Genomic DNA, 21296 nt, shown 5'->3' on the forward strand with positions numbered 1-21296 from the left:
AGTATATTAGCAAAGGTTAATAACTAGGGCTGCACACCAGATTCAGCTGAGGCCCAAAGCCTGAGAAAGATCAGGTCTATTCAGTGGGATCCAGGCCTTGGATGAAACTTGGGAAGGAACAGCAATATGCAGGATCCTGCCTTCCCAGCTGGTGAATCGGGGGATCAAATGCTGTGCAGTGCCGGTCCACCCACTTAAACAGTATGTTTAAATAGGGTTCTAAATGTTAGAATTCCTCCTCCGTGATTGCAGTCATTGGATTTTTGTCTATCACATGACGGTGTATGTTTTGACTCCACAGAGTGGGAAGTGATGGAGACAGGATATTTGTGTTACTGTGTTCCGTGAAGGGGGACTATTATCCTTTGTTTTTTCTCTTTGCTGTTTGACGCTAGAGAGAGAGGGAGCCATGTTGCAGTGCTCTGCGTGTGTTTATATGTAAATAAAGTAGATTAGCCAAAATGCTGAGTTGCTGAGGTCTGTTACGCAAGCTTCGAAGACTCTGCGATCCCTAAGTGTGCCGATGTCTGTTGGCATCGGTCTCTGTGATGTTCGGGCAGAAGTAAGCTTATGAAGCTCCTGAATGAAAGACCAGGAGGGAGAGAACATGCCAGTCGGGCATGTGTCTCTGCCAGGGTCCTAGTCGAGTGTAGGATGAGCTCCTGACACTAAAACCCCACCAGAAAGACTTAGATCTGCCCCTGAACTGCTGGAGACATAGATCCAGGTAGCACCAGGGCAGCACAGGGTGAACTGGCCCAACCCAAGGGCCACAGTTTGAGGGGTGGGGGTCACAGGGCAAATCACAAACTATTCAACTGTCCCAATTAAATCAGGACATCCTGTTTTGCAGTGCCATGCTCTCATGTGACAGCATGACACTCGGAAATGTGCATTTTTTGGTTCCGTGCTCTCCTGAAGGTCATATGTCTTGCACAGGAGCACAGTCCAGAAGAGGTACATTCAGGTTTTCTGCTGGGACATGTTGGAGGGTTGGAGGGTATGAGATTGTGGGGTCTTAGTACAGTCCTATTGGTAAAATTAAAAGAGCCCTGGTGGATCAGATAAAAGGCTTCCTAGTTTAGCATTTTGTACTCACACTGGCCAGCCTGATGCCTTTGGGGATCCCTGAAGTGGGACACGTGCTCAACAGCACAAGACTTAGGTCATTACCAGCCTGGAGGAAGAACTTCCTTATCCCAAGGTAGGATTAAGTGGGCAGAAGGAGATGTACTTTGTTCCTTTTGATATAGCAGATATACCCTTTGCCTTTTAATGTTTTGTGCCTGGAGCAGAACGATATGGACAAGGGTCAAGACACTGTTCTTTGAGCTTATGCTAGGATAACATTCCATTTCAGCTTTTGGCACATCCGTTGCTGATTGACATGAACTATTAAATTAATTCAATACAGTACTTCTCCGTGTATAATACGAGGGTTTTTTACTCAAAAAGAATGTTAAAAATCGGGGGTCGTCTTATACATGGATAGTGCAGAGGGGGGACGGGTGATTTGTTTCAGCCACAAGCAGCAGCAAGTGTTTCCTTTGGACTCAGTGCAGAAGGTAAGTCCCACCTGCAAGAGGAAGGTTTGCATGTAGATTACCTGCACTCTCAATTTCTTCAACAGTGACAAATCCCACTCTACTTTCTGAACTGGAAACAAAGGAAGGATGTGTGCGGTCATATTGTAAATGACAATTATAGTAACTTGGAGAGAAAAAATGTGTGCAGCACACACACACATTTATTTTATTGATTATTTATGCTTCTAAATTTCTCGTCCCCCCAGGGGAGCCAAGGGTGATGTACCATTATTACTTGACTATAAAGACACAAGATGCACATTGTGAATGAAAGATAACAACAGCGAACACATTATGCAATATATATATGTATGAAACTCACTGTCACAAATACTTGCAACCTACCGTATTTTTTGCTCTATAAGACTCACTTTTTCCCTCCTAAAAAGTAAGGGGAAATGTGTGTGCAGGCTGCACAGCTATCCCAGAAGCCAGAAAAGCAAGAGGGATTGCTGCTTTCACTGCGCAGCGATCCCTCTTGCTGTTCTGGCTTCTGAGATTCAGAATTTTTTTCTTCTTGTTTTCCTCCTCCAAAAACTAGGTGCGTCTTGTGGTCTGGTGTGTCTTATAGAGCAAAAAATACGGTAACCTCAGTTAGTAAAAGATAGGTCTGTGAAAGGCTGTGAAGAATAAGTGTAGACAAAACTGAGCCAGTTGTATCAATGGTCTTAGATGACCCACGAGGATCCCTTCTTTTTTTTTTAAAATGATATTTATTGAAAATTTTTAAAATTACAGAAAAAGACAAAGCAGAGGAAAAAAAAGAAACAAAAAAGAGAAAAAGAAAACAAACCACATCCAACAATGCAAATAAAAAAAAAACAAAAATACACCACAAACATATAAAAATAAAACCAACATTCTCAAATCTTCAACTTTCATTACCTTCTTTCTTTGACCTCCTCCTCCTCCTCCCTTTTTTTGTATCCCAGTTATTAATTATCGCAGCAAATCCTTTCCATATTTCATAATATTCTGTCATTACATTACCTTTATCTATTTTCATCTTATCTTATAAAAAACCTTAAAACTTAAATCTTATTTTAAACATTTTTGCTAGAGCCAAGTAATTTCGTTCCAACATTTTTCTAACAGTCATCAGTTTTATAAAACAATCCTAGTAATAAAAAAAAAGAAATAAAAACAATCCAATCTTCATCCAGCGTCCCTTCCTCCTGGTCCCGGGTTTTGTCAGTCCTTTTTATCCCATCGATCTAGCGCATTAACCTGGTAACCTTATATCCGAGGCCCTTAAGTCCCTTCCATGTCCCTTCCGCAGCTCTTCTTCATATTCACCTTCCACTCGTGGGAACTCCAGCTTGGTAATGTTTTTGACCCTTTTCAACAAATCAGCCCCTTTTCCATAGTCCAGACTAAACTCCATGTAGTATTTAAAGATGTTTCAGAATCCCTCCAAAATTGAGAGCCCCCACAGCTCCAAACATCTCACGGCCCATTGCCAGACTCGGAAAGTCCAAACAACCAGCATAGGGGGGTCTATTCAACCCCCCATTTCCAAATCAGTCCAAACTTTATCTTTCCTAATCTGGCTTTTTCCAAGTTCATTTGTCAAATCCGAAAGCTCATGTTCCTGCTGGGCCGCAGCTCCCTCCATCTCTGGCGCCCAAGATTCCGCAACATCCTCTTCTCTCATCTGTTCTGTCAGGGCACACTCCTGATTTAATTCCTGGGTGGGCTCCATATAGTTTCCCACTGCCCGTTCAAAAATTCTGGCCGCATTAGTCATCAAATCCGTCTTCTCAGTTAACTGTTCCAGTAGAGCATTTATTTTACAGAGAGCACACAACAGAGCTTCTGAGTACATTGTCCTACAAGGTCACAAGCCTTTCCCCACGATTGTAATCTGTGACAGCTGCAAGCTCCCTGGAATTAGTTACAGTTTCCCAGTCTCCCTCTAGGGGGAAAACTTCTAATTGTTCTTGCAAAAAAGTTTCTTTTTTGAGATATTTTGTCAATATTTGTTCCTTTAAAATGCGAAAGGAAACATTGGAATCACTATGTTTCTCTTCTTTTAGCTATCTGTCAAAAACTTTTGTCTCTGGTCAATGAGCTTCAAACGTCAGTCCTGACACCCCGCTCCAGGATCAGGACGGTGGAAAGTTACTTTACTTTAAACTCACTTCTGCAGGTTTAAACAGTCCGAAAAAGATCCCCCTTCTTCTCCTGCTGCCGAAGGGGGATTCGAGGATTTTAAATGATGAAAGCCGATCCTTTAGAAGCGATTTTCTGAGCTCTAGTTTACGTTGTCTTTGCTTTATTCTGTCTACAAAGAAACGGAAGGCTGACTTCCTGTTTAGACCTTCCCGTTTCAGTACCAAATTGAAGTAAATTTTTAAATCCAATTCCTTTCTGCTCGCAAATCCTTATTTAAAATCCAATTTGTTCAGAGTTTAAGTACTCACGGGTGCTTATTTTAGAAGCCAAATTGTCCCAGGAAAAAGGCAGCACTCTCCGGCAATGGCTATGCGGCTTCGCTCCACGGAAATAGCAGTTGACTCACAGCACCGCGCCGCTTCCCCCTCTTCGCTTCGGAGCCCGTTAGTGGGTTCCTTTGCGGGTTGGGGGGGCGCTAAGGGTGCCCGCCGAGTCCCATGGTCACAGGCTTCATCCGCCTGTGATTTTTAAAAGGGTCCCCGCTTCGCCGTAGCGGAAAAGACCCGTTTCGCGCGGAGCTAGTCCCTCCAATTCAGAGGGAGTCTGCCATTGCCGATGGCGCCACCCCGGAAGTCCACGAGGATCCCTTCTGACACCACAGTTCTGTGATCCTAGTGGCTCTCATCTGCAATGCCATTCCAGTACAATGGATTCCATCACTAATTTAAGCACAATGGATTAAAATTTTTAAGTTTTCCACAGCGAACGTTCCACTTAAGCCCATGTATGCCTGTGTGGTGGACAGCAGAGCCAGACCAGAGTCCGGTGGTGGAGTCCTTCTAAAACCCCAGCAGAGTGCTGAAGCCTCTCTCTGATGGACTACGGAGCCAGCTAGCCACAGAGTGGGGAGGAACAGCGCTTTTGGGGGAGGGAGGGATAAAAGGAGCAGTTTCTGTGTGAGTGGCAGCTGATAACACACAAGTCCGGTTAATTAAAAGGGTTGGTTTACTGGTAAATTGTAGAAATTCATGTAATTGGTGTACCGTGAGGAGGATGCACTGTATTTAATTGGGGGCGGTTGGCGGGAGCACATCCGCCACATTATTAATGGACGGATTCGCTGCCGTCTGCACAGAGAGTAAAAGTTCTGTGTTTCACAGTGCATGGAATCAACTGCCAAAGATGCGTAATGGAGAAGCCAGGGCTGCCATGCTCTCCTGCAGACGGAATCTGCTCAGTGACGGTTGGTGGGGGATGTTTTACTGAGAAAGAGTACAAAGGTAAGGAGAACTTGCAGCGTGCTTCTTTTCTGTGTCTGTATGTATATGCACCTGTATGTGGCGACACCAATTTATACCTCTGTCCCTGTCCACCACAGGCAGTCATGTGCAAATAATCTGAGGCCCCAGAGCCGGCCCTGCCATGAGGTAGACTGAGGAGAATGCCTCAAGCAGCAGAATAGAGCAGGACCCAGGAGCAGCAAAATCCCACCACTAGGGTGTTTTTTTTATGCTGCCGTGGTCTATAGCGTAGGCTGGGTGAGCTTACAGGGGCGGGGCAAGGCCAACTGCTGTGTCTGCTATTCGCCGAAGGGCTGTTGTGTGGCACAGCCTCCCCACCAGCAATGTGCTCTTGCACTGCCTCCTTTTCGCAACTTCTCTCCCTCAGGCTGTTCTCTCCCTCTTCCAGACAGTGCGCTGAGGACTGGCTCACTCCTGAAACCCCTGCCCACTCTGCCACTGGGGCGAGAGCAGCAGCCAAGATTGGCTGCTGCTCCTCCTTGCCCTTCTTCTTTAATCCCCAGCTGCCGCCTTCCTGCACTTGGGTGCTGGGCAGCAGGGCCAGGCACCAGGAAGGATCTGCCTTCCCTGAGCGCTAATTTGGGGTCCTGCTATAGAGGGGGAGCCTCCTGCCCCTCCAGGAGCAGGAGCAGCTGCCATTGCCACCAGCAACCCAACCTCAGTAGCACTTTCTTCTCAGTATACATGCATAGGCTCAGGTTGTATAGTTGCAATCCTCTACGCCGGTGGTGTTGAATTAGCTAAGTACTGTGGAGCCCCTACTTTTGAAAATGTCAGTATCTCTATGGTAGTTTTTGTTATGTTAATGGAATATCCTCCAACATCCCGGTGATGCAAATTGGGATATGGTCTGGTCCCTCAACGCAATTAAAAACCACCTCTATCTTGACAACGCCCCTATCTTCTGCGCAGATATATGCACCCCACTCAGTGACCCCTCGCTTCCCACTGGGCACCTCAACAGAGGCCTTGCCCCTCACTCACACACCCTCTACTCGTTCTCCCCCTGCACCATCCAACTGAGGGGGAAAGTGTGTGTGTGTGTGTGTGTGTGTGTGTGTGTGTGTTGCAGAAGGTATTCAGCTGAAAGGGAATTGTGCAGGGGATGCTATCTCCAACCCGTTCATTTCAATAGCCTTTTTAAGGTTCACTAAAGAAAAAGTAGCAGGAAGGTGAATAATTGCCTTATATTATTAGTATTATTAAATTTGTATGCTGCCCTTCATCTGAAGATGAACAGGGTGGTTCACCCTTGTTGTTTAGTCGTTTAGTCATGTCCGACGCTTTGTGACCCCATGGACCATTAACAAACGACAGTTCCCAAGGGGAGTTGTTCTGTGGTTCACCTCAGGCAGAAAAATGTCTTGGGCTGGCACTTTGTTGGGAACCCAGCCAAATGGGTGGGGTATAAATATTATTATTATTATTATTATTATTATTATTATTATTATTATTATCTAGTGGAATAGGGTGCAAACTACTACGTGTAAACTGATTTGAGCAGCAATACAACAGGCCATCCAAGCAGGAATGACAGCTGGGCTCAGGAAGAACCTGAAAAAGCCCTGGCCCAACTGACCCTTATGCTCTGCAAATGGTGTTATAAAGAAGGCTGGTTCTGCTGTATTCTGTCACACCTTCCCAACATTCTGTCACACTCTGGTGTGGCAAACTAGCAAGATTCAAAACTGAACAGCAAAGTATGTATCAGCAGATCTGACTCTCCATTGCTGAAATCACTGGGTGGTCCATTCCTAATGCACTATATACAAAAAATGTGAGATGGGTCTTACACCAGGTGATCCTGACAGTAGCACAGGTACAGTGGTACCTTGGGTTACAGAGGCTTCAGGTTACAGACTCCGCAGGAGGCCCCATTAGCTAAAGTGGTGCTTCAGATTAAGAACAGTTTCAAATTAAGAGCAGACCTCCAGAACGTAACCCAAGGTACCACTGTATTAGGAAATACCTCATAAGTAACACAAAGATGCCTTCTTCTCTCTAAAATCCCAGATGGCAGAGTGAAGACAATAACCAAGGGCTGTTATGTAGATAATTCCAGATGTGAAACCAAATGGATAAATCATGCAGATAAAATTGAACATGAGAAACGCTGCTGTGCCGAAGACAATTGCAACAACAAATGGTAGAGTGTGGATGAAGACACACGTAACGGTTAAGGCTGAAATCCTACCAACACCTCTTGTGGATTAAGCACCATGGAACTCAGTAGAATTTCCTACTGATTAAACATTCATACAATTACTCTAGATGAAAAATTGCATCCCTTCTTCTTTAATATTGTAAGACACCCTGATGATTGTGTTGTAGCGCCACCTATAAATTCTGTGAAGAACTAAATAAACATGATTTTAAATGCTGGCTGCTGTCTTTGCAAATGCACTCAGCTTCAGTGATTCCTTAATTCCCATTGCGCACCATGTTCAGAGTGGTGAAAAATTGAGGCTCTTCCTCATTTCATCGGAGGCATGAGTTCCTAATCAGCTTTCATGAATCTGAATGGATTTTCCATGGGTGCCTGTTTCTGCACAAACATTACCAGAGGGCCTGGGACTGTAGCCTTGTGTGTATCTGAGCCTTTCTTCATATACAGTATTCCATTGCCATTGTCTATGCATATTTTTGAATGCACCCATAGATACAGCACCGCAGTTTGCGCCACCTCATGGTATCCTTAGCGCAGGGGTAAGCACACTTCCCTTGGGCACTTAGAAGAAATAAACACACTCTTGTCGCCGCCACCCAGTGGCAGAAGAAACCGCTTGGGCACCCGGAGCGGCAAACATGACATGCACCTGTGGGCGTTGCGATCCACCCACAGAGGTGGGGCGATCCGCCCACATGGGTGCACCGAACCTCCTGGGGGTGGCTGCACCGCCTGCCAACCATGCAAATATGCCTGGCGTGCGGCATTGGTCACCAGGGTTGTGAATGCCGCCAGCCAGCGGGTGCATCCCCAGCGGCCAGCACCGCTCGCCGAGCGTATTTGCACAATCAGCGGGCAGATTTTCACGGCAACCGCACCAATCGTGAACATCCGCCCACTGGGGGTGGGAGCGCCGCCACGCTGATCTGCCCAGGGAGATTTTGTCACACACCCAGGCATGACACCCGGGGCGCACCACACTCCACACACACCCCTTGCGATGCCCCTGCCACCACCATCCAGCAGCCGCCATTTTTTCCTCCACAATGTACCTTTTTACTGGAGGTGAAAATGAGGATTTGAAAGCTGGCGTAGGCAGAGTTTGATGATTGTTCTACCTTCCTAAGTACCTTGGCAGGCAGCAGGTCTTCTAGTGGACACTGCAGAGTGCCATGCATAGCCAGATCCTGGGCCTTGTTCTTGCTTTGTCCATCTTCTCTCTAGCTGGGGAGCAAGCAGCATCAGAGAGGCCAGTGGCATCACAGGCCGGATTCTGTGCCCTGCATGTTAGTGCAATATGCGGTTGGAATGCTGTCAGCTGCCCTTGGTTTTTGCAATGGAAGGGCAAGCAAGACAGAAACTGTGGGTGTTCGGCAGACCTGAGATCCAGCTTTTTTTACCTGTACAGCTCTGTTTCTAAACATTTTATTATTATTATTACCGGTACCTCCCCTTCACCCCCGGCCATGTTAAAGAGGTAAAAAACAACATTAAAAACAACTTATAACAATAAAAAATATGGTACATCTCTTATTATTAATTCATTTGTTACAGTCTGGTCTGTTTCTGTATCTCTATTTGCTCTCTCTGGTTCAGTCTGCATTTAGCGTTCCAAGCAGTTCAGTATTGTGGGAATGGTCAGGGCGGCAGGAGAGGATATATTGTTTATTAATATCCTTCCTAACTTGCTCTAGCAAGTTCCTTTACTTAGTAGAGTTTACATTCCCCTTCTCACGCACAGCAGATAACTGATTGCAAGCTCATGTGAGCCTATCACTATTATACAATTCAATCTGTCTCAGATTGAATTGTACATTCCTGGTAAGTTCCCTTGAATCCCTCTTAAAAAGAATAAAGGTGCCACAGTCTTATTCAAAGATTATATCACAAAGAAAGGAATATATGATAACAAGAAGAAGATGAGGAAAATAACAAAGAGACTATCTGGACAGAACTGGACAGAACTGTGTAATTAAGGCAGCAGCAAGAGTGATGTTTGGATCCCTTTCAGAGCTTGAAGTATGGGTACCCCCAACAAAATTTTTAAAAATTTGGCTGTATAATTTGGAATTAATGTGATTTGGAATTAATGTGATTTGATTGGCCTGTTAATAAAAATTATTTTTTTAAAAAATAGAGTTAATGACATGGTCATCCAAATACTCTAATTCATGTCGAAGTACAGTAGCAAAGGTTAATAGCCAGAGCTGTGCACCAGATTCAAATGAGGCCCAAATCTTGACAAAATCAGGCCTTTCACAGGCCTTGGAATCCAGGGATCCAGGCCTCGGAAGCCACTTGGGGAGGTACAATAAGGATCAGACTTTACACCTTGCAAGCTGGTAAACGGGAGGATCCAATCCTTTTCTGGTGCACTCACTTCAAAATGTATTTTAAAACCCTATACAATGGTACCTCAGGTTAAGTACTTAATTCGTTCCGGAGGTCCGTTCTTAACCTGAAACTGTTCTTAACCTGAAGCACCACTTTAGCTAATGGGACCTCCTGCTGCCGCTGCGCCGCCGGAGCACGATTTCTGTTCTTATCCTGAAGCAAAGTTCTTAACCTGAAGCACTATTTCTGGGTTAGCAGAGTCTGTAACCTGAAGTGTATGTAACCTGAAGCATATGTAACCCGAGGTACCACTGTATTTAACTGTATGTTTAAATAGGGTTTTAGAAAACCACCAGAAACCCTCAGATCTGCCCCTGAACTGCTGAAGAGACAGATCCAGGTGGGGAGGGTGTCCATCAGGGCAGCACAGTGTAAACTGGCCCAACCCAAGGGCCATACATCACAGGGCTAATTGCATGCCCTTCAACTGTCCTGATTAAATTGGGAAATCCTGTTTTGGGGGGCCATGCACTCATGCAAGAGCATGACACACAGAAACGAACATTTTTTAGCTCTGCGGAATCTCACTGGTCAGGTAACTTGTGCAGGAGCATTACCTAGAAGACGTACATCCCAGTTTTCGGCTGGGACATGTTGGAGGGTATGAGACTGTGGGGTCTTTACACAGCCCTATTAATAACATTAAAAGAGCCCTGATGCATCTGATCAAAGGCTACCTAGTTTAGCATTTTGTTCTCACATTGGCCAACCTGATGTCTTTGGGGATCCCAGAAGTGGGACATGTCTTGAACAGCACAAGACACATGCAGTGAGACTTAGGTCATTACCAGCCTGGAGGAAGAACTACCTTGTCCCCAGGTAGGATGAAGTGGGCAGAAGGAGATGTACTTTGTTCCTTTTGATATAGCAGATGTACCCGTTGCTTTTTAATGTTTTGTGCCTGGAGCAGAAGGAGAAGGAGAAGGGTAAAGACAATCACCATGTATAGCTCAGTCCCAAGAATGCAGTGAAAACTGCTCTTTTGGATTATGCTAGGATAACATTCCATTTCAGCTTTTGGCACATCAGTTACTGACTGATGTGAACTATTTAAATTTATTAAATACCTCCAGGGCTACCTCTTCAGTCCTTCTTTAGGTGCTTATTCAACTATGGTATTTTGGAATACTATCCCCAAGGAAGCTTGCCTGCTGCTTTCAAATTTTTCTTTTTTAGTTTTTAATGTACCAAGGTGAAAGCGTCCTTGTTTACTCAGGTTTAGGGAGCTCTGTTTAATCAGCATATGATATCATTCTAGCCAGGTTCGGTGTTCACTTTCTAGTGGTTTAGAATTCCTTCATTTTAATTCTTTTCGGTGGATGAACACTTCTATGATACTTACATTTCATTCTGTATAATGGATTCTAAATGTTTGATACATATTCAACTAAGTCCTACCCAGAGAAGGCCCACTGAAAGTAATGAAGGTAAGCTAGCCATGTCTACTAATTTCAATGGGTCTACTTTAAGTAGGACTAACATTGAATACCACCGTCTGTCTTTTAATATTTTTTAAGCTGCGTTGAGATTTTAAAAGATAAACAATAAACAGATGCAATAAAGTTATATCCTTTGGAATGCTTTTCTGGTTCCTTTTCAAAACCTTACCCGAAAACCTGCATTTTATTGACCTTTTCAGCATACAGTGAGACTAAAATCCAGTTTTGGTCAATGAAATGCAGGCTATTGGACGGGCTAGCAAAGAAAACACATGAATGTGTTTGAAAGTGCACTTAGTGTTTAGCTCAGTTTATGAATATAGCTGTATTTTATAGTCAGCATGTGAGACACTAGAAACCTTGTACTAGAAGAAGAAGAAGAAGAAGAAGAAGAAGAAGAAGAAGAAGAAGAAGAGGAGGAGGAGGAGGAGGAGGAGGAGGAGGAGGTGGTGGTGGTTTGGATTTGATATCCTGCTTTATCACTACCCTAGGAAGTCTCAAAGCTGCTAACATTCTCCTTTCCCTTCCTCCCTCACAGCAAACACTCTGTGAGGTGAGTGAGGCTGAGAGACTTCAGAGAAGTGTGACTGGCCCAAGGTCACCCAGCAGCTGCATGTGGAGGAGCAGGGAAGCGAACTCGGTTCACCAGATTACGAGTCTACCTCTCTTAACTACTACACCACACTGGCCTAGAGAAGGAAGTGGTGGAAATCAGGTTCCTTCCTCGTCACACAACTGGGGAAGTCTGCAGGCCTGAGGCTTTCAAGTTCGCCCCCAGAGCTTTCATGTCTAGCAGGATTAGGTAACCTGAGGAGCCAATAAGGTCCCATCTGACCTTATATAGCAACTATTGGTCCATCTGTTCCTTACTTTGAATAACTTCTTGCTGGGGGCAGCTTGTCTTGTTACAGACTTCCTTTTTTTTTTTTTTTAAAGCGTTTATTAATTTTCCAATAAAAACATCCAATTAACATATCAAATCAGATCCAATAAAAATAAAAAACTAAAATAAAAAAGGTCCAATTGTCTTCCAAATTGTAATAATTTTGTTTTGACTTCCCACGGTCTGAATTTCGAAGCGCATTCAACATCATAGTCCTGCCTCTTATCATCCTCAATGTTATTCATAATTCCATGTCCGATTTTTCCCTTCCACATTTTGACTCTGGTTCTACGATCCTCATTCATGTCAGAAAACTGATACTTTTTTTTTCTATGGAGTGCAGATTTGTCCGTATATTGTACTCCTTCAGCTGTTTTTTCATCGCACCGCTTCATTTAATTGCATCCAATGTCAAAGTTCTGTCCAGCTCTTTGAGAGTTGTTATTTTGGCAGCTTCCAGATCGTTAATCTTTCCCATCCAGGTGTTATCAAAGAAACAGAGAGAAATTTCCTTCTGTACCCTCCTTGTTGATTTATCTTAAACAGACTGTTTGCAGTGTAGCCATATATCAGACAGTTAGCAATTGGCCTTTGGAATCTTCCCAGTCCCCCCTCCAGGCCCTAGAGGGGGGCTGCCAGACATCCATTTAGCCCTCTCTCTCGCTCGTAATCAAAAAAACATATTTTTGCAAACAGTTGTATATGTAATATTGTTTCCAGTCTTTATAACCAACCATCCGTTAGCTCCTGTTTCTCTTAATCAGGGAAGTATTTCAGATACTCAATAACGACGTGGTGGGAGACGCCATTTTGTCCTTTGTCCTTTGTTTTCGTCTTTAACAGACATTTCCGGTCTTAGAAGAGAAGTGGCTGCGAGTAGATCCCAATTATATATGAAGTCCATCTGAACTCACTTTTTGAAGAGCAATTTAAGTTCTTAATGAGACTTGGCATGCATTACGGATTGTTGATGTTAAGGATAAAAGAATGTTTTTTTTACATACCAAGCCCCTCCACATTCCAAACGTCATGATGAGGATCTCTTTGAAGTTCGATCTTTTGCACCAGAGACTGTACATACTGCAGGTTTTTTCCAGCTTCTTCAATTCAGAGCGTGTCTGTTTGTTTTCCAAATCTTTATATATTCCCAAACAGATGCGTCCGGCTATGGGGTGGCGTCGCAGGAGTGTCAGCCGTCCCTAGCTCCGTGACCCAGTACCCCTGCCGTCTGCCACATCGGCAATCTGGGGCAGACCGCGGGTCGTCGAGACAGTCCTCCCCTGCCCTGGGGAGGCTGCCAGGGCTAATTACCCCCATATCAGCCCTGAATTATCGGAACGGCTGAAGTCCAATTGTGTGGGATCAGCCATTTTCCACCGCCGGAAACAGGAAGTTTCTGTCTTGTTACAGACTTCCAAGGAGCCCTGCCTGATCTCACTGAAGGGCCAGAGAAGAAGCTGCTTCACTCTTTCTATGCAAAAAGGTCATTCAATGGGACCCAGTTTCTTCCCAGGGTCTTGGGGGCCATGGATGGCTCTCTCTTGGTTTTGCTGCTTACATTTTCTTTGATCTCAGCCCAGGAGGTAAGTCCCAACTACAAGAGGAAGGTTCATATGTAGATTACCCATACTCCCAATTTATTCAACAATGAACTGAGGCCAGGGCACAGTGTGGTGGCTCCCAGCTGCAATGCCCTGTTCCATTATGGAGGATCCCCACTCCCTTTTTCCCCACACCTGAATAATTTAAATTTTACAGATGCCGTTTTCTACAATGAACATTCCCCCTCCAAAGAGGGTATGCAAGGAGACTCAAATATAACGTCTGTCTTTCACAGCACATGGGATCATCTGCTCGATTTGTACAGTTGCGGATGCGACACAGAAATGCATTCCTATAAAAGGATTCTGTGAAGTTTCACATGGGGGCTGGATGATGGAGAAACGATATAAAAGTAAGGAAGGGCTTCCAGGATATTTCTTTTCTTTTTACACCCATCCTTTGCCACCGTTGTTGAGATGCAAAGGAGGGCATGCTTCCTGTGACTTTATTGCTAGTGTAGAAGGTGGAGTTTCGGCAAATAGATTTTTGCCTACATCACAATATGCTAGTCAGTCGCCCAAGAGCCCTGGCTTGAGTGCAAAAGGCAGCTACATTGAGGACTAATGCAGAAGAACTGATCTGGCTGAAAATTCGAGGCTTTGTAGGAGTAGAGGGATAAAAGCATTGGCTTTATAATGATGCTACTCAGAAGTCTGATATTACAGTGGTACCCTGGTTCTCAAACTCAATCCGTTCCGGAAGTCCATTCCAAAACCAAACGTTCCAAAACCAAGGTGCGTTTTCCCATAGAAAGTAATGCAAAATGGATTAATCTGTTCCAGACTTTTAAAAAACAACCCCTAAAACAGCAATTTAACATGAATTTTACTCTCTAACCAGACCATTAATCCATAAAATGAAAGTAATAATCAATGTACTGTACTATAAAATAAATAAGACAGTATTGTATATGATTTTTAAAAAATAAAAAATAAAAAAATCTTACCTGCACTGGTGATAGTCATTATTGGATGAGGGGCTTTTATCCATGTCCACAGTCACATAATCAATCAGTAGCTGAACTGGGTTCCACACAGTCACAACAACAAATTAACCAAAAAAGCCTCAAAAACGAAAACACAAAATAAATAGCAAAAACAAAAGTGCCAAACTTCATCTGTTCCAGAAGTCCGCTTGACTTCCAAAATGTTCGAAAACCAAGGCACAGCTTCTGATTGGTGCAGGCGCCCCAGAAACAGTAGCTGACAGCCGCATCGGGTGTTCGGCTTCTGAAAAATGTTTGAAAACCGGAACACTTACTTCCAGGTTTCCGGTGTTTGAGTAACAGGCATTTGAGAACCAAGGTACCACTGTATTATGACAGAAGGGTACCAATATTTCTAGTGTTGCTGCACAATAATCTTTAGTTCAGACTCTTCAGACTCTCACTGAGGCAAGCTGGAATGGCTCAAGAAGACATCTGTCAATAATAATAATAATAATAATAATAATAACAATAATAATATTTTTATTATTTATACCCCACCCACAATTATTTCTACAGCCACAATGGAGTGTCATGCTGTCAGAGTGCAGCACACAGAGGATATTATATTGGATGGGCAGAAAGGTTGGAACAGCAGCAGGTGGAGGTACCTTCAGACGCTAGTCACATCTTTTCAAAACAATAAACCATTTCCAGTCTCTAAAGTAAGGTGGGCGGGGTGACCTCAGGCCCAGAGACTGATGGCTTCCCTCCCCAGTCTCTCTACCTGATTGTTAGGACTTTCATCAGGCCACACCTCCTCTACAGAACACACACATCACCGGCCTTCCTCCAGACCCTCTTTAGAGAGGGAAGTTCCTGGCTCAAATGCAATAATTTGGAATTCGGATAAGGTCTCTTGCTCACCTGGATTGAGTAGTCCTGTGTGTATGTGTATGTGCATCCCTGGCTAACACAAGTAAAAAGGTAAAGGTACCCCTGCCCGTAAGGGCCAGTCATGTCCGACTCTAGGGTTGTGCGCCCATCTCACTTAAGAGGCCGGGGGCCAGCCCTGTCCGGAGACACTTCCGGGTCACGTGGCCAGCGTGACGAAGCTGCTCTGGCGAGCCAGCACCAGCACAGCACACGGAAACGCCGTTTACCTTCCCGCTATAAAGTGGTACCTATTTATCTACTTGCACTTGGGGGTGCTTTCGAACTGCTAGGTGGGCAGGAGCTGGGACCGAAAGATGGGAGCTCACCCCGCCGCGGGGATTCAAACCGCCGACCATGCGATCGGCAAGTCCTAGGCACTGAGGTTTTACCCACAGTGCCACCCGCGTCCCTGGCTAACACAAGTAGTCATGTGCAAATAGCCTGAGGCCTTCTCTGAAAGCTGGTTACATAGCTGTAAACACGACAGCAAAGTGCATTAAAAGGCCAACCTAGATAAAGATGCTAAAACGTTCAGTGTGGTGGAGCCCATGGGTCCTTGTAAACCAGTGTAATGGAAGGAGAGCAAACTACAAACTGTGTCCCGGCAGGGGAGGCAGTGCAACAGGTCACACACAAAGAGGGGTGGCAGTTGGGACCACCCCACTGTTTTCAAATCCGTGTTGAGACTTCTTGATGGATGAACACTTGTATCTCAAAGAAGTCCTGGTCTATAAAGATGATCTCTTTATAGAGGACTGGTTCCTCAAATTCTGTCACACGCCTTCACACCAACAAGCGAGAAGCAGAATTGAACTACAATTTGGGGGCAGAGGAGGGGCAGATTTGATTCTCCATTGCTGAAAGCACTGGGGATACCAAAGTTTGGGAGCAGATTCAGCTTCAAACCCAGTGACGTTCTCTCCTATTCTAGTGAAAAGTTGCCATTCCTGTTGTGGTAAGAGTTTACTTCTACACCACTTTGTTTGCTACCCAGGTGAGGGACCACCTTTTAAATAAACCACAGAACCAAGGAAATTAATTGAAGTCCAATATCCAGGAGGCTGCGATGCTGGTGGCGCTGTGGGTTAAACCACAGAGCCTAGGACCTGCCGATCAGAAGGTCAGTGGTTCGAATCCCCACAACTGGGTGAGCTCCCGTTGCTCGGTCCCTGCTCCTGCCAACCTAGCAGTTTGAAAGCACATCAAAGTGCAAGTAGATAAATAGGTACCGCTCTGGCGGGTGTTTCCGTGCGCTGCTCTGGTTCGCCAGAAGCGGCTTAGTCATGCTGGCCACATGACCCGGAAGCTGTACGCCGGGTCCCTCGGCCAATAAAGCGAGATGAGCACCGCAATCCCAGAGTCAGTCACAACTGGACCTAATGGTCAGGAGTCCCTTTACCACCTTTATCGAAGAGGCACCCAGCGGTTATTGCAATAGGGCAGAGCTCAACTTAACATGATTGTTGTAGCCGAACCACCAGAGGAAGTCTGCCACAAGGAGAATCTCATGGCACATTTTCCACAATGGGGAACAGTAAAGTTCTGCCCTTGCATACATTGTGTTAGTGAAGGTGCCTGGGCCTCTCTTTTTTATTATTTTTTTATGGGGAGCCTCTTTGCCCCTCGTCTCATATGTCCTGAGATATATGAGGGACAAACACAGGGAGCCAGATTCGATTCAGTTCACATTTGCAGGTGAATGTCTCTAATTCAGGCTTTCCTAAGCAAAGTATGAACTAAAGTGCAACCTTTCTTCAAAATGTACACTTCAGATTTTGCAAGGGGGTTGCCCAGCTAAATCATGTACAAATATGCATATACAGTGGTACCTCGGGTTACATACGCTTCAGGTTACAGACGCTTCAGGTTACAGACTCCACTAACCCAGAAATAGTATCTCGGGTTAAGAACTTTGCTTCAGGATGAGAACAGAAATAGTGCTCCGACAGCGTGGCGGCAGCGGGAGGCCCCATTAGCTAAAGTGGCGCTTCAGGTTAACAACAGTTTCAGGTTAACAAATTAAATACGTAACCAGAGGTACCACTGTACTATAGTACAGGGGTCAGCAGCCTAAGGCCCATGGGCCGGAAGCAACCCATGGAGGTCATTTAACCAGCCCACGAGCCAGCCCCGAAGCAAGCCACCAGCACAGCATGGCGCGGGGACTCACTTCCGCGGCACTGGAAATCGCATCTGCGCAGATGCAGAAAATCATGTCTGTGCACATGCAGATGCTGAAAATCGCGGGCGCGCCCAGCTCATGGAAGGAACTCTGTGGGACTGATCTAGCCCAGGCAAGATAAACCTTGCTGACCCCTGCTATAGTATGTATAAAAATGCACACATTAGTGAAGGTAACATACAAAGTGTTTTATATTAAGGGAAGTTGTGAGTATTAAGCAGAACTGCAAACGAAGAAAGGTGTGTTTTAGGAGAAATCTGCTACAAATGCTGATTCATTTTCAATTGAACTATTTTTTCCCCTTTTAATCCACTGACTGATGTGGAAATATGGAGAACTGAACTTCAGAATGGAGAAAGGAGAAACTGAGAGGAATCAAAATTGGCAGGTACCCCCCCCTCCCTAATGCAGAAAAAATATGGGTCAGCCACTGTTTGATCCAGACAGTGGCACATATATTATTTAATAGATTTAATAGATGTGATAACACAAAGATGCCCTCTTCTCTCCACAATTCCAGGTCAGCAATTGGTGAAAAAAGTGAAGGACTATTATACAGATGCTTACAGGTGTGGAACCGAATGGGTATTACATTCATTTGCAAATTACAGTCGACTGCTGCGACAATGAAGACAATTGCAACGAAGGTTCTTAGCGTGCGGGTGACATATGGCTAGGGCTGCAACGCTATCCACGCTGACTGTAGAATAAACTCCACTGAACGTAGTGAGATTTCCTTCTGAGTAAACATGTTTATGATTCCGCCAGATGAAATGTTGCATCGTTGAGCATGGTTCCTCCTTACGTGCTTTTATTGTATTGGCTAGATTTGAAACTAGATTTTTATATATATATGAAAAGGTGGGGGGAGAAATGGGCAAATTACAGAACGTGTTGATTGATCTATTTAAATTATGTTTTATTGATTTTCCAAATTAATACAAATCAGTCCCAATTATTTAAATTTAATTTGCTCCTGTTGCAAACATATACCCATTACTTCATTCTTCTTTAATCTCCTCTTCATCCTGCTCTTGATGTTAGCCCATTCTTACAACTGACCTTTCTAATTCCCTTACTCAGTACCTCTGTTACTTTTCAAAAATATAAAATCCATTTCACGTGTGTAGTCTTCATAAATGTTTCCCCAGACCTGGTGTGTCGAGATAGGTAATTGCCATCCTCCTTTGTTCAGTTCTCTGTGATGTTTGCAAAGTCACATTCAATTCCTTTGAGATCATGTTCACCAGCTTGTGTGAAGGCTGCAGCTATAAATAACTCCCCAACGAGGTGACCACTCTCTGTCATTAAATTCCACTCTGGGGTTCTTCCGCAGCACAAAGTTAAAAAAAAGCAGAGCCTTTTCACAAATGCAAGCTGTTGCCAAATTTAATTAGCAGCTGTTCAACTTCTTACTCTTAATTGCTCTTTCATACTCCTGGTCCAGTCCAAAGATAATTTAAATAAAGTCCACTTAACCTCAGCCTAGGGGAGAGAGCATAATAAAAACATTGTTAAATCCTTTGTTGAGCATAAATCAAATGCCTTCCCCTTTCTCTTTCCCTTGGTGCCAGACAGAATAGCATAGCTATGACTACACTTGGCTCATTCATTTTGCAGGGGAGGTCAAGAAAGAAACCATTTGGAAACCTTATGAAAGCAGACAGTGTCTTGTCCCCCCTTTATTAATTTGAAAAACAGCTGGTTCTACTGAATGGTCAACATACCTCATTCCTTCCTGGAATACTGCAGCAGTGAGCAGCAGTCCTACTCCAGTGTAAAGCCTCGGATCTGGGCATATAACCTTGATGTCGGCATCTGGCGGTTGATAGGCCAGCTGAGTTGGCCCCAGCTGGATCATCTCCCTCTCAACATTCGCCGTGGAGATTCATTGACCTCTGGCTCCGATGTAAATCAGTGACTCAAGCTTGCTGACTTGAGCACCCTACTTAGCAAAGTAAACTGCACAACAGAAGAGGCTTGAGGCTGTAGATACATACTAAAACTACGGATTTATTTTACATAAATCAGGACAGCGAAACATGTCGTCTCTCCTTGCCATCTTCCCAGAGAGAGTCTCAAAGCAAAAGCAATACCCAGAGCGGAAGTTCCGCTCACAGGACCCAGCAAACTGTGCTGGAAAGTAAACGGACATGTGACACGCAGCAATCCCATGTCTGCAACAAAAGGTGGAATGGAATCTCCCAACAGTTTAGGCAGTGCCGTGCCCTGCCCTCCTAAGAATGACATCACCGCCCCTTACCAGGATGGTGCAAGGGTGATGGTAAGGTTGGGCTACACTGTGATTGGTTCTGCTGGTGCATCCTTACTACTGGCTCTTGCACATCCTAGCATCATCTCAACAAGCAGCAGTGATGCTGCTCTCAGGAAGGTGGCGGTGTAGGACCACCGTACTGTGCCAGTTTCTCTTGCTGGTACCGGTATGAAGGTAAAGACTAGAAACAGGGGCTGCTGTGCAGGTCTCTGTGGTGTTAGCAGCTAGGGATGTAAGAAGGGCTCTGTTTTACATCATACCCTGCAGGCATCACCTGCAGCTCTGTTTCTATTCTGCTGCAGCTCATCTTCTGCCAAAACCAATTTATCCATTTTTCTGACCGCCATGGCAAAATTTAAAAACTTGCCCAATTTATGTAGTTAATGAGGTTTTTTCTAAACATCCTTTTCTTTCCCAGTTTCTGATCTCATTCAAGAAAGTGGCTGGATTTAAACATAAGTATCTGGAACAAGTCTTACAAGCTTCCCATACACTTCTCTTTCTTTATGTTGATGTGGTGAAATAATCCTGTTTCATTTCTGATGTGATGCATCTTAGACTTTATTTCTCTTGCACTGCAACGTTGTTTAGCTTCCTTGATTTTTATGCCCACCCCCACCCCAGAAACTGTGGGAATGTTAAGGATAGTAGGAAAGGATATATTGAATCAGTATTATCCTTACTTCAGTCCTGCTAGTGAGTGATGTAACAGAGCAGATTCCCTCAATATAGTAGGAAGTTAGTTTGCAGATTCGTTTGAATCTCTTTAGTTAAGTAATACAATCTGGCTTGCCCAGATAGCTTATTCCTGGTTTCCCCTTTTATCCCTCTTAAAAGAATAAAGACACACGTGTCTTTCCTTAAAAGTAACAAGAAGTTTACTCACATTTCAGTTCACGATTTGATCCCTGAAAGGCAGGCTTTGCTTCGTAGTTACATAACAATCTGTGAGTTCATCTCACATGGAGATTGAGCTCAGGTGCTGCTGGCTGAGAGCCAGCAGACAGCAAAATTACATTAGGAGAACAAAATGGCTGCAGGAGAGCAGCAGGGCAGCAAGAGAGGAGAGCAAGAGAGAGAAAATGGCTGCGTGACTCGGCTCTTTTATGGAGTAAGCCAGGGCCAGAGCCAGGGTCAAATGCAGGGGGAGAATGCTCCAGACAAGTGGAACAGGAAGTTACACTGACTGGAGTAACATTCCCCCTGCCTGTGCCCACTCTGGGGAAATAAGGAATGTTGTATTTGACTGTTCCAATGGACTACATCCCACAGAAACGAAGGAAGTTAAACTGTGGTTTACTGCAAGAAAAATAATTGCTTCCACTAGATAGCTGCAATTCTGTAAAAGTTAAGTATGAGCTTTTTAAACATTATCACCAGTCATGAGGGTGCTGACACACCATGCACTGAAAGCACAATTTAACACAGAGACACCAAAGAAGCCCCAGAATTTTCTGAAACAATATGAGAGCCAAAGCACGGCCACCTTTC

General features: G+C 44.5%; 1 long non-coding RNA gene across 1 annotated transcript; it reads left to right on the top strand.

Moving 5' to 3' along the window:
* Positions 1–1534: 1534 nt before the first annotated feature.
* LOC308470173 lies at positions 1535–7363 on the top strand. The gene is made up of 3 exons (XR_013982216.1): positions 1535–1565; positions 4862–4981; positions 7016–7363. It is a non-coding gene; the product is annotated as an uncharacterized lncRNA (long non-coding RNA).
* The last annotated feature ends 13933 nt before the right edge of the window (positions 7364–21296 follow it).

This window comes from Podarcis pityusensis (assembly GCF_964106645.2).
Source record: "Podarcis pityusensis genome assembly, chromosome: 2".
In the NCBI taxonomy this organism is placed as follows: domain Eukaryota; kingdom Metazoa; phylum Chordata; class Lepidosauria; order Squamata; family Lacertidae; genus Podarcis; species Podarcis pityusensis.